The sequence below is a fragment of the Choloepus didactylus genome, chromosome 4 (assembly GCF_015220235.1).
Source record: "Choloepus didactylus isolate mChoDid1 chromosome 4, mChoDid1.pri, whole genome shotgun sequence".
NCBI lineage: Eukaryota > Metazoa > Chordata > Mammalia > Pilosa > Megalonychidae > Choloepus > Choloepus didactylus.
In genome coordinates this window covers 192,406,674-192,420,463 of record NC_051310.1, presented here as the reverse complement: position 1 = coordinate 192,420,463, position 13,790 = coordinate 192,406,674, and the positions used below count along the sequence as shown (strand labels likewise).

Below are 13,790 nucleotides of genomic sequence, written 5' to 3'. Positions count from 1 at the left end.
TTTCATCAGCAAAGTCTCTCAGCATTTGTTTGTCTGTGAAAAATTTAAGCTCTCCCTCAAATTTGAAGGACAGTTTTGCTGGATAAAGTATTCTTGGTTGGAAATTTTTCTCTCTCAGAACTTTAAATATGTCATTCCACTGCCTTCTTGCCTCCATGGTGGCCACTGAGTAGTCACTACTTAGTCTTATGTTGTTTCCTTTGTATGTGGTGAATTGCTTTTCTCTTGCTGCTTTCAGAACTTGCTCCTTCTCTTCAGTATTTGACAGACTGATCAGAATATGTCTTGGAGTGAGTTTATTTGAATATATTCTATTTGGAGTTCACTGGGCATTTATGCTTTCTGTATTTATACTGTGTAGAAGGTTGGGGAAGTTTTCCCCAACAATTTCTTTGAATACTCTTTCTAGACCTTTACCCTTCTGTTCCCCTTCTGGGACACCAATGATTCTTCAGTTTGGACATTTTATTTTATCTATTGTATCCCTGAGATCCATTTTGATTTTTTTGATTTTTTCCTTCATTCTTTCTTTTGTTCTTTCATTTTCTGTTATGTGGGCTTCTAGGACACTGAGATGTTGTTCAGCTTCCTCTAGTCTTGTATTGTGAATATCCAGAGTCTTTTTAATTTGGCCAACAGTTTCTTTTATTTCCATAAGATCTTCTCTATTTTTTTATTTACTCTTGCAATGTCTTCTTTATGCTCTTCAAGGGTCTTCTTTATGTCACTTATATCCTGAGCCATGGTCTTCCTCATGTCCTTTAAATCCTTTGCCATGTTTTGGTTCCTTGATTGTCATTCTTTGATTAATTTTGTGAGGTATAGTGTATCTTCTGATATTTTGATTTGTGTGTTTGGAGTTGGATTCTCCATATCTTCTGGTTTTATCATATGTATTAAGATTTTCTGTTGTTTTTTGGCCTCTTGGCATTTGTTTTGCTTGATAGGATTCTTTCAAGTTGTAAAGAAAAAGGGATATTGATCTAATTTTTCAGGAACACAGTTTGGTGATGTACACTTTCTCTAACTAACCAACAGATGGCGTCTGTGAGTCACCTATATCCCTCAAGTCAGTTCTCAACCTTGTTTCCATGATGTGTGGGGAAATGATTCTTGTGGGTTCAGTTGGAGAACTCAGTTTGGGTGTGTTGCTGGAGCTGTCTACCCTGAATGTAGGGCATGTATACAAGTGGCCAGGGAGGAAGGGCAGTTCTAATGTTCAAATCCCCCAGGATCTCAGAGATTCAAGGCTGCCAGAAGAGTCTAAGCCTTCATTTCAGTTCAGCTCCAGACCCTCTCTCTCACTGATCCATAAACCACTGGACTTGGCTTAGTGTTTCTGGGTTCTCCAAGCAGATCCCCCCTCCCAGCCATGCTCCTCCAGGAGCTCAGCCAAGGGAATGCTGTGCTATGTCACCAGTGCACACCATCCCACAAGGGAAGTCCTGGGCCACTGGGCCATGCAGCAGCACACTCCCAGCCTGAAGCAAAAAATGGCTGAATGGGGCATCTCAGCCCTCTCCTCCTCACACAGTTCCTCCTTCCCAGCTCCAGGACAACTGGTGGGGCTCTGGGCTGTGGGCATGGCCCCAGGCAGGAGTTTATCCAGCCCTCTGCAGGGCCAGCTGTGAGTTGTAGGGTTTCTTTCTGCTTCCAGCTCTCCCCTCCATTCCCCCAAACCCAAGGGTATCTGCTGCAGGCTATCTTCCCGGCCAGACACCAAAAGGCTGGCCCAGCCCCCTCTTGCTGTGTTTTACTACATGGTTCCCACAATTGCTGCTGGAGCCACTCCTCTTTTTTTTTTTAAAAAAAGAGCCAGCTGGTCTCCAAATGCTGAACCTTGGCTTCCCCAGCCCACCACATGGCTGCAGGTCTTCCAGCCAGCTTACTCACTCATTTCAGAATGCTGACTCACAGTTTCACCAAGCATATGGCCCCTCTGGAGCTAGGAGTCCTCATCCAGCTGGTGCATCACTGTAACTGGTATTCTAGGTCACTTTCTGGTTTTTAGCTAGTGTTTTTCAAGGAGGCATTTTTTTCACCCTGTCTCAGCTAGCCACCATCTTAGTTTCTGTTTGTTTCTAAATCCATTCTTGGCATCTTGGAAATGCTATATATAAAGGTAAGTTAAGAATGGACAACTGATGTAAATTTCGAAGCCTGAAATGAGGTGGAAACTCACTGGTATTTCATGTCACTGATATTGCTTCTTTGGAAGAAGTTTGACCTTAAACAGGGATCTAAGACAACAGACTCTAACTGATGCTTCCCAAACTTAATTATGTCATATATGACTTAACATTTGCCTTGATGTTGGGATACATGGAGTGAGGACCTGATGCCTGAAGAAGTCATTGTGTCTGGGTACTTGTCATGCACTGGTGGTACCTGTATGCCTCTGTTATTGGGTTGATGAGCTCCAGTGAGGAATCCAAGCTTGGGGTGGCCCTGGCATGGGGGGGGCACTCCAGCTTGGAAAAGCCCTATAGACCCTGATAGAGCACAGGACAAGGCCTGAATAACACTTGGCTGTGAAAAAATCAGTAAATATCTTGATGAATAGACAAGTGGATAGGAGAGAGGAGCTTGCCCAATGATCACCTTTTCTTCCCTATCATTGAAAACCTTCTCTGTGCAAAGCAGAGACATTGTATTAGATGTGAATATAGCAATAGAAACATCAGAGATGTGCCCTAATTTCTTCAGGAACAAGGCAAAATCTTTAAAAGTTAGCATAAAAGGGAGAAAATTAATTTGCTCTGCAATCACATATTGAGAATCTAGATGGGCAAAATAGATTATACAGAAACCAGGAAAGAACCAAATAGATGAAACTGTTTGTTCCTAAAGATTTAGTCAATTATCAGCAAGGATTAAAAATGAATATTACAAAATAAATAGAAATAGGATAACTGCTCATTGATTTACTCAAAACTATCCTTGTCCACATAGTCCTGGCAAGCCTTTTGTATGAACAGGATAAGCACACTCCAGTTGAATCCTGCTGGCTGGTGGAGACATGAACTCAAATTAATTCAAACATAAGTTAGCCAAAGAAAACCCAAAGAGAAATAAATAAATTTTAAAATATGGCTAAGAACTCCTTCACATTCCAAACATTGGATTTGTGTTTTAGGCTACCTGCTCTCAAATGTATCTGTAGGTTAGAATCAACTGGGGAGCCTTAAAAATGCTGAAGCCTGGTTGCCCCCTCCCAATTCCTCTCCTCCACCTTCAGATCTCTGATAAAATTGTATGGAGGCACACCTGGGCACCAGTTTCTTAAGTCCCCCCTGGGTGATTCCAGTGTGCAGTAGAGTTTGAAGCACAGCTATCTTTAGGCAAAATGTGCTAAAGCAAGAAACATCAATGATTATTGAAGGAATCTGAAGGTAAAATATTTCCATGATTTTAAGGATTTCCCCTCAAATTTGACAGAGATGTGGAAATGATTGAATAAATGATGAGACTTTGGGATGATGCTTGCTTCAGAAGATCTTAGAGAAGTAAATTGCAATCCATGAAAGAAAATTTATTTTAAAAATGTAGAGGAATTGAGAGAGTTGTGTAATAAATGCAGGATGATATATACTATACTTTATGAGCAAATGAGATTTTCTTAGGTAATTTTATTTCTATATAATTTTTTTAGTTTATTGATTTTGGATTTTAAACTCCTGTTTAATATTCAACTCCACTGTCAACTTTCTATTCAATAATAACTATTGACCATAGTAAATGTTCTATTGATACATTTATCTTCCTATATGGTTCCCTGTGATTTGGTTTGACATGTACTTTGGAACCACCACATAGCCTGAAGTTGTAAAAGTGTAATGAAGATACTCTAACTTATGGATAGTCTTTGTTATTTTAAGTAAATGATATATTATAAATAAACCTCTTCCCTTGCCACCATCTGTCAGTGAAGGTGGTCTACTTTACTTTTGCATAATATTGTAATCTTATAATTATCCTAAGCTGGTTTCAAATAATAGCTTCATAGCTGGAACTGAAATAAGAGTGTGAAAAAAGTTTAGTATATTCATGTCCCATTTGCAAGTAAGAGAACCCTTAATTCTGAGTATTCTTGAATGAAATGATTATTTTATTAAAAAAGATAGCATTAGATACTTAATTTTTAAAAATTTCAGGACCCTGCCATTTTAATTTGGCAAACTACATGGAAAACTTAGCAATCATTCATAACCTACAGCTTTCCTTTGTCTTCTCTAAGCCATAAATATTAGCTTCATGCTATGGAAAATGGATGCATCTCTCAAACCTAGTGTTCTATCCTGGTGATTAAAACTGAAACTTTGGGCAGGTTAGCAAATTGATTAGGAATATAGGTTCCTTAGTGACTCATACCAGTCAACAAGTTCTCCACCATCCTCTTTATGCAACAATAGAAAGAAGCGTGATTATTGTTTTTGTGCTTTTAGTTTTTAAAATTTTATCAGAGATAAAAGGTTAGTGAGAGCCTATCTATTATGAAATAATTTATATTTTCCACTAAATAGAGTCTAATAAGGACAGCACTCAACTGCAACATATAACAATAATAATAATAATAAATTAAAAATCTGAAATATGACAGAGTTAGACTTGATCTCTCTCAACAACTTCTGTTAATAGTTTATGATTCTACTTTGTGGAAAATAAATCAAGGAGCAAAAATAAGATTAAAGAGGCCAATATTGGGCATAATGAAACTGTTCTTTTTTAGGTCTGTTTGAAATATAAATAAATGCCTATATACCTTTCCATAAAATTTTGTTTAAAGCTGAATAGTTCCCTAAGATATGTTGCTAAAAGCAAAATCTAGTATTAGGAATGATTTGGATATTTTATGGCCTAGAAATATATTGACAAATATTTAAGAGAAAAGATGTTTATCTACATGAAGTTTAGAATTATAAGATATTTGATCAACTACTTGAGTTGTTAACATTTTTGTCAATAAACACAAGTATATAGTGAACTTCAAACTGGGAGCAAACCTGTCTCTTTAATTCCTATATAAATTAAATTGGATGTTTTCTCACATCTCTGTTCAATTTTCTTTTAGCTTCCATAGAATAAATTCAGTATAAATGGAAGAGGGGATATAGTAAGGTGATAGTCATGGGACATGTATAATTTTAATATTTTAAGGATGTGGGAAATTCACCCAAGAGGAAAATAAGGGAATACAAATATGATTCCATTTATGAGTTACATTTTTTGTGCTGCTGTTTTTATATATGGATAGAACAGACAGCAGCAGTGAAGACAGTGACATTTTAGTGGTGGTTTTCTCACTTGAGTTCATTCAGGTATTTAATTTTTAACAAGTATCTTCCCTTATTTTCAAAAATTACAGAGCAAAATAATTCTTAAGAAGATGATATTCACAATAAAAGACTGTCTTTCTGGAATGAGAATGGCCTGAAACTATAAAGGTAAGGTCCATTTTGGCCCACATGATGACATGATTCAAGGTGACAAGACACTGGTAATCACCTCCCTCAATTGACATGGAGAATGAGATGTGCAATGTTTATTCTTCAACTGCAGCAAAATCCCCCACATAAATGGTTGAAGTTAATGTCACTTATGTTACAGAATTCATTTTTAAAGGAATCACAGACTGGTCAGAGCTTCAGGCCCCATGTTCTATGGTATTTTTAGTTATCTATCTGGTCATAGTGCTGGGGAACATTGGATTGATAACCTTAATCAAGACTGACTCTTGACTCCAAACACCCATGTATTATTTCCTCAGCCACTTGGCTTTTGTTGACCTTTGTTATTCCTCTACCATTACACTGAAGATGATGGTGAATTTTGTTGTGGAATGCAACATGATTCCTTTCCATGCTTATGCATCACAACTGGGCTGTTGTCTCACCTTCATGATCACCAAGTGTTTCCTTTTAGCCTCCATGGCCTATGATCACTACATAGCTATTTGTAATCCCCTGCATTATTTGGTACTGATGTCAAAAAGAGTCTGCATTCAATTAGTGGCTCTTCTGTATATATACAGCTTTCTCATTGCTCTATTCCATACCATAATCACTTTCCATCTAACTTACTGTGGGCCCAATGTAATTAACCATTTCTATTGTGATGACCTCCTCCTCTTAGCTCTGTCCTGCTCAGACACACAATGAAGGAAATTCTGATCTTCACCTTTGCTGGCCTTAATATGAACTGTTCTTCAGTCATCCTTATTTCATACATATTCATCATTGCTGCCATCCTCAGGATCTGCTCTACCCATGGATGACACAAGGCCATCTCCACCTGTGGCTCCCACATGGTGGCTGCTACTATTTTCTATGGTACATGATCTTTATGTACCTACAGCCCAAATCAAACCACTCCCTGGACACACATATGATGGCTTCTATGTTTTATATGGTGGTGATTCCCATGTTGAACCCCCTAATCTATAGTCTAAGGAAGAAAGAGTTAAAGGAATCCTTAAAGAAAGCCTTGGATAAAGGTTGTGAAACCTTAAAGATGCTGCAATTAAGAAAATAATAATTAAATTGCTTTATTAAAGAAAATCGGATAAATAAATCAAGGTTTCTCTTGCTTTCATTTCTGACAATTCTTTTCCAACCAACTGAAAATTTGAGTTCCTTTAACAGATCTTGACTTTTTCTACAAGGGTCAAGACCAATTTTTGAAAGTCAGTCTGATTTGAAGAGTCCTGAGGAAGTCAGCCCTTATAGCCTTCAAAAATTGTTCTGAAACACAAACACAGACACACACAGGCATACACATATGTATCCTAACAAAAAGCAGTGGCATATTTTTTTTTTTTTGTTAGAGCTCTGAATTCTGGAACAAGACCACTCGAGTTTCCTAATACTTTTACTTATCAGCTGTGCAACACTGAACAATGGACTTAAATTCTGTGTGCTTCTGATTCTAATCATGGAAAATAATAGGACCCAACTCCTTGGGTTGTTTTGAGGATTAAACAAGTTAATATTTATGAAGTATTTAGAACAAGATTCAGTGATAATAGGGCTATCTAAGTGTTGGCTGTCTAAGTGTTTGTTGCATAAAGGTTTGCTATATAAATGTTATCATAACTAAAAATAAATTCATTGATCTTTCAAAAGTTAATCAATCTTTAAATAAAAGGGACAAAGCCTGCATGATTTCAAATATCTGCTAGGTACTTAACTCAAGTAATTCTGCTTATTCTAAGCAAACAGAACTAAGAGGTGGGTGAGATTTTATTTCTGGACCTCAATTATTTCTAAATTACCTAAGGCCATATAACTAGTAATTTAAAAATTCTGAATGCAAATTTAAGTCTATTTAACTTTTGATTTCCTAAATATAGGTGTCATGAATAAAAGGTATTATAATATCTGGATTAATGTGTCATTAACAGACTTTTAAAAGCAACAATCATTGCTTTTGTTCTAAATAAACCTACTTGAAGAACATGGTTGATAAAGATTGTATTATTAAGTAAATAAGTTTAACATATTTGTATACTGAGCTAATTATAAATAACCTTAAATTGTAATGTCATTTATCTGTAGCCACTGTTTATGCAGTCATTCTTTTAGGATCATGACATATAATTAAAAATTAGTGATTGATGTACTTTTATTTTTTTGACACTTCAGAAAAAGTAGTTTGAAATTAGTGCTTTAATATTATTTTATATTTTGCCAGTTTTGAAGGATATTTTGATACTTGTAGTCATTACATAGAATAGAGTTTGGAGTTTTCATTGCAAAATGATTATTTTCTCTTCTGCATTTAATTTGCCAATAATTCAGCTATGCTGCTATAAGGTCCTTGGAGAACCTTACAACTTGCATTAATTCTCAGGTTTTTAAAGCAGGTTTAACAGAGAAATGCAGTGTTTCTATTCATCACACTTAGGCATCTTATATGCATTTATATAGGAAGATACATAAAGAACTTACATATTACATACATGACACATGGAAGCATCATAGGCAGCGTTTCCTTTAATTTCCATAGGTAAAGAAATTCACATCCATAGAACTTGACCCATGGGAGGGACACTAGTCTTCTGAAGTTTCACTGCACTTTTCTGCTTTATAAGCTTATTTAAAACATCATTGCTTAAATATAAATTGAATTGAATTTTTTGAGTCTTCATGCATTTTTAATTTAAAAGTGTTAATCACTTTTTCTCTCAGAGACTATGAAATTTAATGTGTTCAACAGACATGTAATTCAGCATCTTCCTGGGCAGAAACTGTTCTGTGCTGCCTCTAAAACTGTTCTCTAGGAATTGCTCTAGGAGGTTGGGTTCTGCTCTTGAAATGCTAGTCCCTTATTTCAATCCTGAAAATCAACTTTATGCATTTTATTTCCAGGATTATTTCAATAAAGTGTGCATTTTCATCTCTTCTTTGGTGCCCATGATGTTTTTGTGTCTGGATATAACTAGAATAAAGAGACTGAAAAAAAAATGTTGGCAAGCAGTGACTCTCTGGCAGAGTCCTGGATTGGAGACGAAGACGACCAATTTCAGAAAGATTTCACCCTAAATCTGAATTTTATTACTACTAATTATATAATATAGAAGATTCAAGTTATTTGTAAAATAAGGAAAATGCTCATCTCACAGGTTACATAAAAAGATTTCAATATAAATATATGTAAGTATTTGGGCACAGTGGCTGGCACTTAAAGAAGCTTGATAAATATCAGCTTGATTATTATTATTGTCAATGACATGAGCACCACTAAGACATTTTGTATCTAAAATTTATTAGTTGTCTAATTTGAATAAAAACCAAAGAAATTGTTTTTGGACAGTGATATTAAAACCTTTAGACTCTTATGAGTTCTTTTAGCTTTAGTTACTTTTTTTATTATTTTCAGTTAAGTGAAGAATGCTTTGTTCCAAAAAGAAAAATGCCCTTTCTGAATAACTCAATACTTTAAAATGTTATATTTGAAGAAAAAATACTGGTGATAATAATAAAGTAAAAAAAATAGCTAACATTTATTGTTTAAAATTGCTTGCTCCATTTAAAATGTTTAGTCTTTATCAACTCATTTAATCCTCTTATCAACTTTAAGTAGTAGAAACAATTGTTAATTGCAATTTTAGAAAAGCAAAATATGAAAAACAAGAAGGTAAGTAATGCTCAAAATTACACAGCTAGTAAGCTGTAGACTCACATACATTCATAGTCAATATGTGGAAATCAATATTTACAGAATAGATAAATTATGTGGACTTTCATCACTTTAACAACAACACAACAAATGGATAATTTAAAAATGCATTAAGTTAAAATTCCCTTAAAATATGCTTAATTTAATAACAAAATCATTTTGTGGAGGCACAGGATTTTCAGGAATACATCTAGAATCTAAGTGTTTGATGGAGTGTAATTTACACTTTTCTGTATGTTTGTTTACAATTTACCCATATTTGCTTACATACTTTTTTATTTAAGCATTGGGACAGAGAAACCCATATTCCATCTACATATTTTCAGAGTATTATTAGAATGTAATCTATGAAGAAAAACCACTGACAATTATATATCAATTTTTCCCCTTATGCATTCCCTTGGCACTTAATTCAGTCTGCAAGTAATTAAATTAAGCATAGAATGCTGGTGTTGTATTATATGATTAATCAAATACATTGAGGACTGTTAAAGATGATTTCCCCTAAGAATCACATAATAAAATTATACCTCAGAGCTCAGAATTGTTAATGGTCCTTCAATTGGTTTCTAAAACAGTTATATAAAAGCAAATAGTGATGTCCAACTATCAAAGTGGAATCTGGTTAGGCTGTGATATTTTAGCATGTGAACCTGGTTTATAACATTCCTTGGGCAAATCTCCTATTACCCAGTACACAGCATATCCCAAGCCAGTCATGATACCACAGCAACTGCCAAGGAGCCCAATTACCCAGTACACCCCTAGCTCTCACCTAGAGTTTGAGAACTTGAAGTAAGGGGATTGTCTCTGTCATTTAACAGCATTATGACATTAGAAAAGACATAACCCAAAGTGTCCAATACATGTTCAGGATTCTTCAGTAATTTGATAGCCAAATACAACTTTTCTATAATTTCCTTCAGTGCACTTTTTACCTCTTGATTTCTCATGATGTAGATCAATGGGTTTAGCATGGGAATCACCATCACATAAAACACTGAAGTAAATTTATCTGGGTTTAAAAAATGACTTGACTTGGGCTATAGGTACATAAAAATGATTGTCCCATAAAATATTGTGATGGAAGTCAGGTGGGAAGCACAGGTAGAAAAGGCTTTCTGCTGTCCTTCAGCACCACAAAGTTTGAAAGACTGAAGACATAAGAAATTAGCACAATGATTAGAGAGCAGAGGGTATTGAACCCAGCAATGATAAGTAGCATCAGTTCTTTGATGTGTCAGAGCAGCCAGTGCAATCAAGGGAACATCATCACAGTAGAAGTGGTGGAACATATTGAAGTCACAGAAAGACAAGCAGAAGGTTGCCATCATCTGAACAAGACCCACAGTGGATCCATAAATGTATGTGCTAGCAATCATTCAAATACAGAGTCTCCTAGGCCTGAGAATGACATACAGTAAAGGGTTGCAGACGGGAACATGCCAATCATATGCCATAATTGAAAGCAGGTACATTTCACAAACTACAAGTATGATAAAGTGATACAACTGAATAGCACAGGCATAAAATATTATACTTTTAACTTCATGAATAAAGTTTGCCAAGGTGTTTGGGGTGACAAATAAAGTAAAAGAAAAGTCTACAAAAGCCAGATGGCTTAGGAACAAATACATGGGTGTGTGAAGTTGAGGACTGATTTGGATTAGTACAATCAAACCAACATTGTCCATGACATTAACTAAGTAGATCTCTAGGAAGACAAAGAGAATGGCTTGAAGACCTGGATTATCTGTGATTCGAAAGAGGATAAACTCAGGCACTGCTGAATGATTGCCTTTGGCCATGGAATACATGTACAATTCTTCCACAACAAATTCTTCTAAAGCATACATTCTGAGTATTCTTGACTATAGGCAATTTTCAAATAGATGTTAGGAGATGGTACTTGCCCATGTTAGTATTATGTTGAACACATTCAAAGGGGAATTCTGATGGGTTCACTCTGTTATTCTCAAGTTAGTTTCTTCTTTCAGAAAGAAGACATTTGTTCTAGTCAGAAAGTACAAAACATGAAATGTCAAGGAGATTTTTTTAAAATAGAAAGAAGGTATTTTATTTAAAAATGCATATAAGTGAAAAAATCTGTCATATATTTTAATGAGAAATTACAGATTGAGAATTTTTTTAACACAGGTAACAATTTTTTTAATTATTGGTATTTGGAATATCTTATATAAAATTCTACTAAACCATTTGGAAATCCTTAATTAAAAGGAAATAATTAATTAAAAATTGATTCCAGAAGGTGAAATTTTGTTTATGAAATTTCCAGAAGGTGAATTTTTTGGTTATTAAAGATAAGAACATCATTTTGAATACTGATGATCTCTAGACCATAAATTCATCACTATTTTAATTTTGATTTTGTTCTCTTACCTGGATTTCCTGGTTTATGTTTAATTGTTATGTAGTATTTGGGAATTAAAGTAGAAGAAAAACCTCAGAAGTGTGAATAGCCTAGTATTCCACTTTGCTAAAGTTGCCTTTATGCAAAATACCAGAAATGGATTGGCTTTTATGAAGGGGATTTATTAGGTTAAAAATTTACAGTTTTAATGCCATAAAAGTGTCCAAACTAAGGCATCAACAAGAGGATACCTTAGCTGAAGAGAGGCTGATGGCATGTGGAACAGCCCAGCTGGGAAGGCTGGTGCCTTCTAGTCCTTTGCTCCTGGGTGTTTCAAAATGGCTTTCTCCAAAAAATCTCAAGGCTTCTATCTTAGTTTCTGTCTCTCAATTCCTGTGCATCCTTGTTTGTTCTCCCAGAGTGTTTCTCTCTAAGACTTTGGGTGTCCTCTCTTAGCTTCCCAGGCCAAATTCAGGACTTTATCTCTTAGGTTAGCATCTCCAAACATATTTCTGTCTGCTCCAATCATCTGGCATCTGTGTTGGCCTCAGAGCTCTCTTAAGGGCTCCAGTAAACAAGTCAAGACCCACTTTGAATGGGTGGGGTCACATCTCCATGGAAATAATCTAACTAAATGTCTCAATAGAGTGGGTCACAACCCCATGGAAATAACTTAATCAAAAGATCCATAATAAGTATGTCCCCACAAGATACCATTAAAGAACATAGTCTGTCCTAGGGTATATAACAGTTTCAAACCTGCACAACTAGTTTATTTGAAATATGCATAACAGTATTAACAACAACAAAAAAATAAGTGATTCAGAAAACACATTTACCAAGCATCTTCAAACATCCAAATACAAAACAAGAGAAGAAAAACCTCTAGGATGAATGTAAAATGCAAATCTGTTTCTGGCTAATTAAAAGGAGATACCTTTTAATGATATTTACTTGAGCAGAAGAGACATAAATTTGATTTTCATTTTTCACTATTTAATTTCATATTATCTTTATAGCAACCATGTGGATTGGTCATACAGCTATCATCCTTACTTTCAGATACTGAAATGAAGGCTGAAAATTTAGATCATCTTCATTTTTCATGACAAGCATGAGGTAAAGCAGAATGACTCATTAACTGGTCCCATCCTTGATTCCCTAACTTCAAATTATAGTTTATACAAATGATCTTATTCCAAAGAGAGAAAGATTTCTCCATCCACCAGAGGAGAGGCAAGCTGAGTAAGTTCACATCATGTGCTTTCACCATTACTTATCTCATGCTATATGCTAAATGAGATTCAGCTCTTTCATAGTAAAATGAAGCATACTCTGCAGAAATGTGTATAAGCCCATCACAGTGATGAATGCAGGTGGCTATTCTGTTTTTAATATATTGAAATATATTATTCCATTGCCTCACCAATCTGTGTCTAAAAATCCTTGTCCTGTATATCTCTTTTTCTCTCTAGCACTTACATATCTGTGCTGTATTGAAACCTGTGTGGCTCTTGCTCTATTATTACCAAATTCTCTAACATCTTCAATCCCTTAATTCTCTTCTTAAATTGAAACCTGGGTTTCCCTTGAAACCTGCTTCTCTCCAGGCCACATCTCTGCAGACTGGACAATTTGCAACTCTCCACATTTTCAAAATTGAGAGGCAAGATAAAGCATCATTAATTTTTTAGGCATTGAGAGAAATTTATTAGTACATCTCTCATTTGTGCAAACTATTCTAATGCTTTGAGCTTTGTATCCATCTATATTGTTGTCATTTACAGATCTCTAGGTCTTTCCCTTTAATTCCAGGAAGACTTTACTACTGAGATCATTATTTCTTCCACAATATTGTCATCAGTGCCCATTAAAGCCACACATTTAATAATATAGTTTCCCAGATTCATGTTATCTTACTATTAGTGACCCCACCACCAATCCAATTCAGTTTCCTACACACAGGACTCCACCTTGGGCCTTGTTTCATTTGAATTTGATCAAATACTAAATAACCAAAATTAAAACATTATTTTATTACCACAACCCCTGTTCCTAACTTTTATAACTTCCTTGTGGCCTTACAACTTTTTATTTATTCCCTCAAATCAGTATTTTTCAAGCCCCACTAATTATCCCTTATCAATCATATAATTTTCTTTAATCCATTGTTTCCATACAGAGTTTAGATTCCATGATTTATTAATACAATTACCCTTGCCAACATCCTAAACTTTCTTGT

General features: G+C 35.2%; 2 pseudogenes; one reads left to right on the top strand and one right to left on the bottom strand.

Annotated features, from left to right (window-relative positions):
* Window positions 1–5,576: 5,576 nt before the first annotated feature.
* Window positions 5,577–6,531, top strand: LOC119530832 (annotated as a pseudogene).
* A 3,410-nt stretch (window positions 6,532–9,941) lies between these two features.
* LOC119533081 lies at window positions 9,942–11,033 on the bottom strand (annotated as a pseudogene).
* Window positions 11,034–13,790: the final 2,757 nt, after the last annotated feature.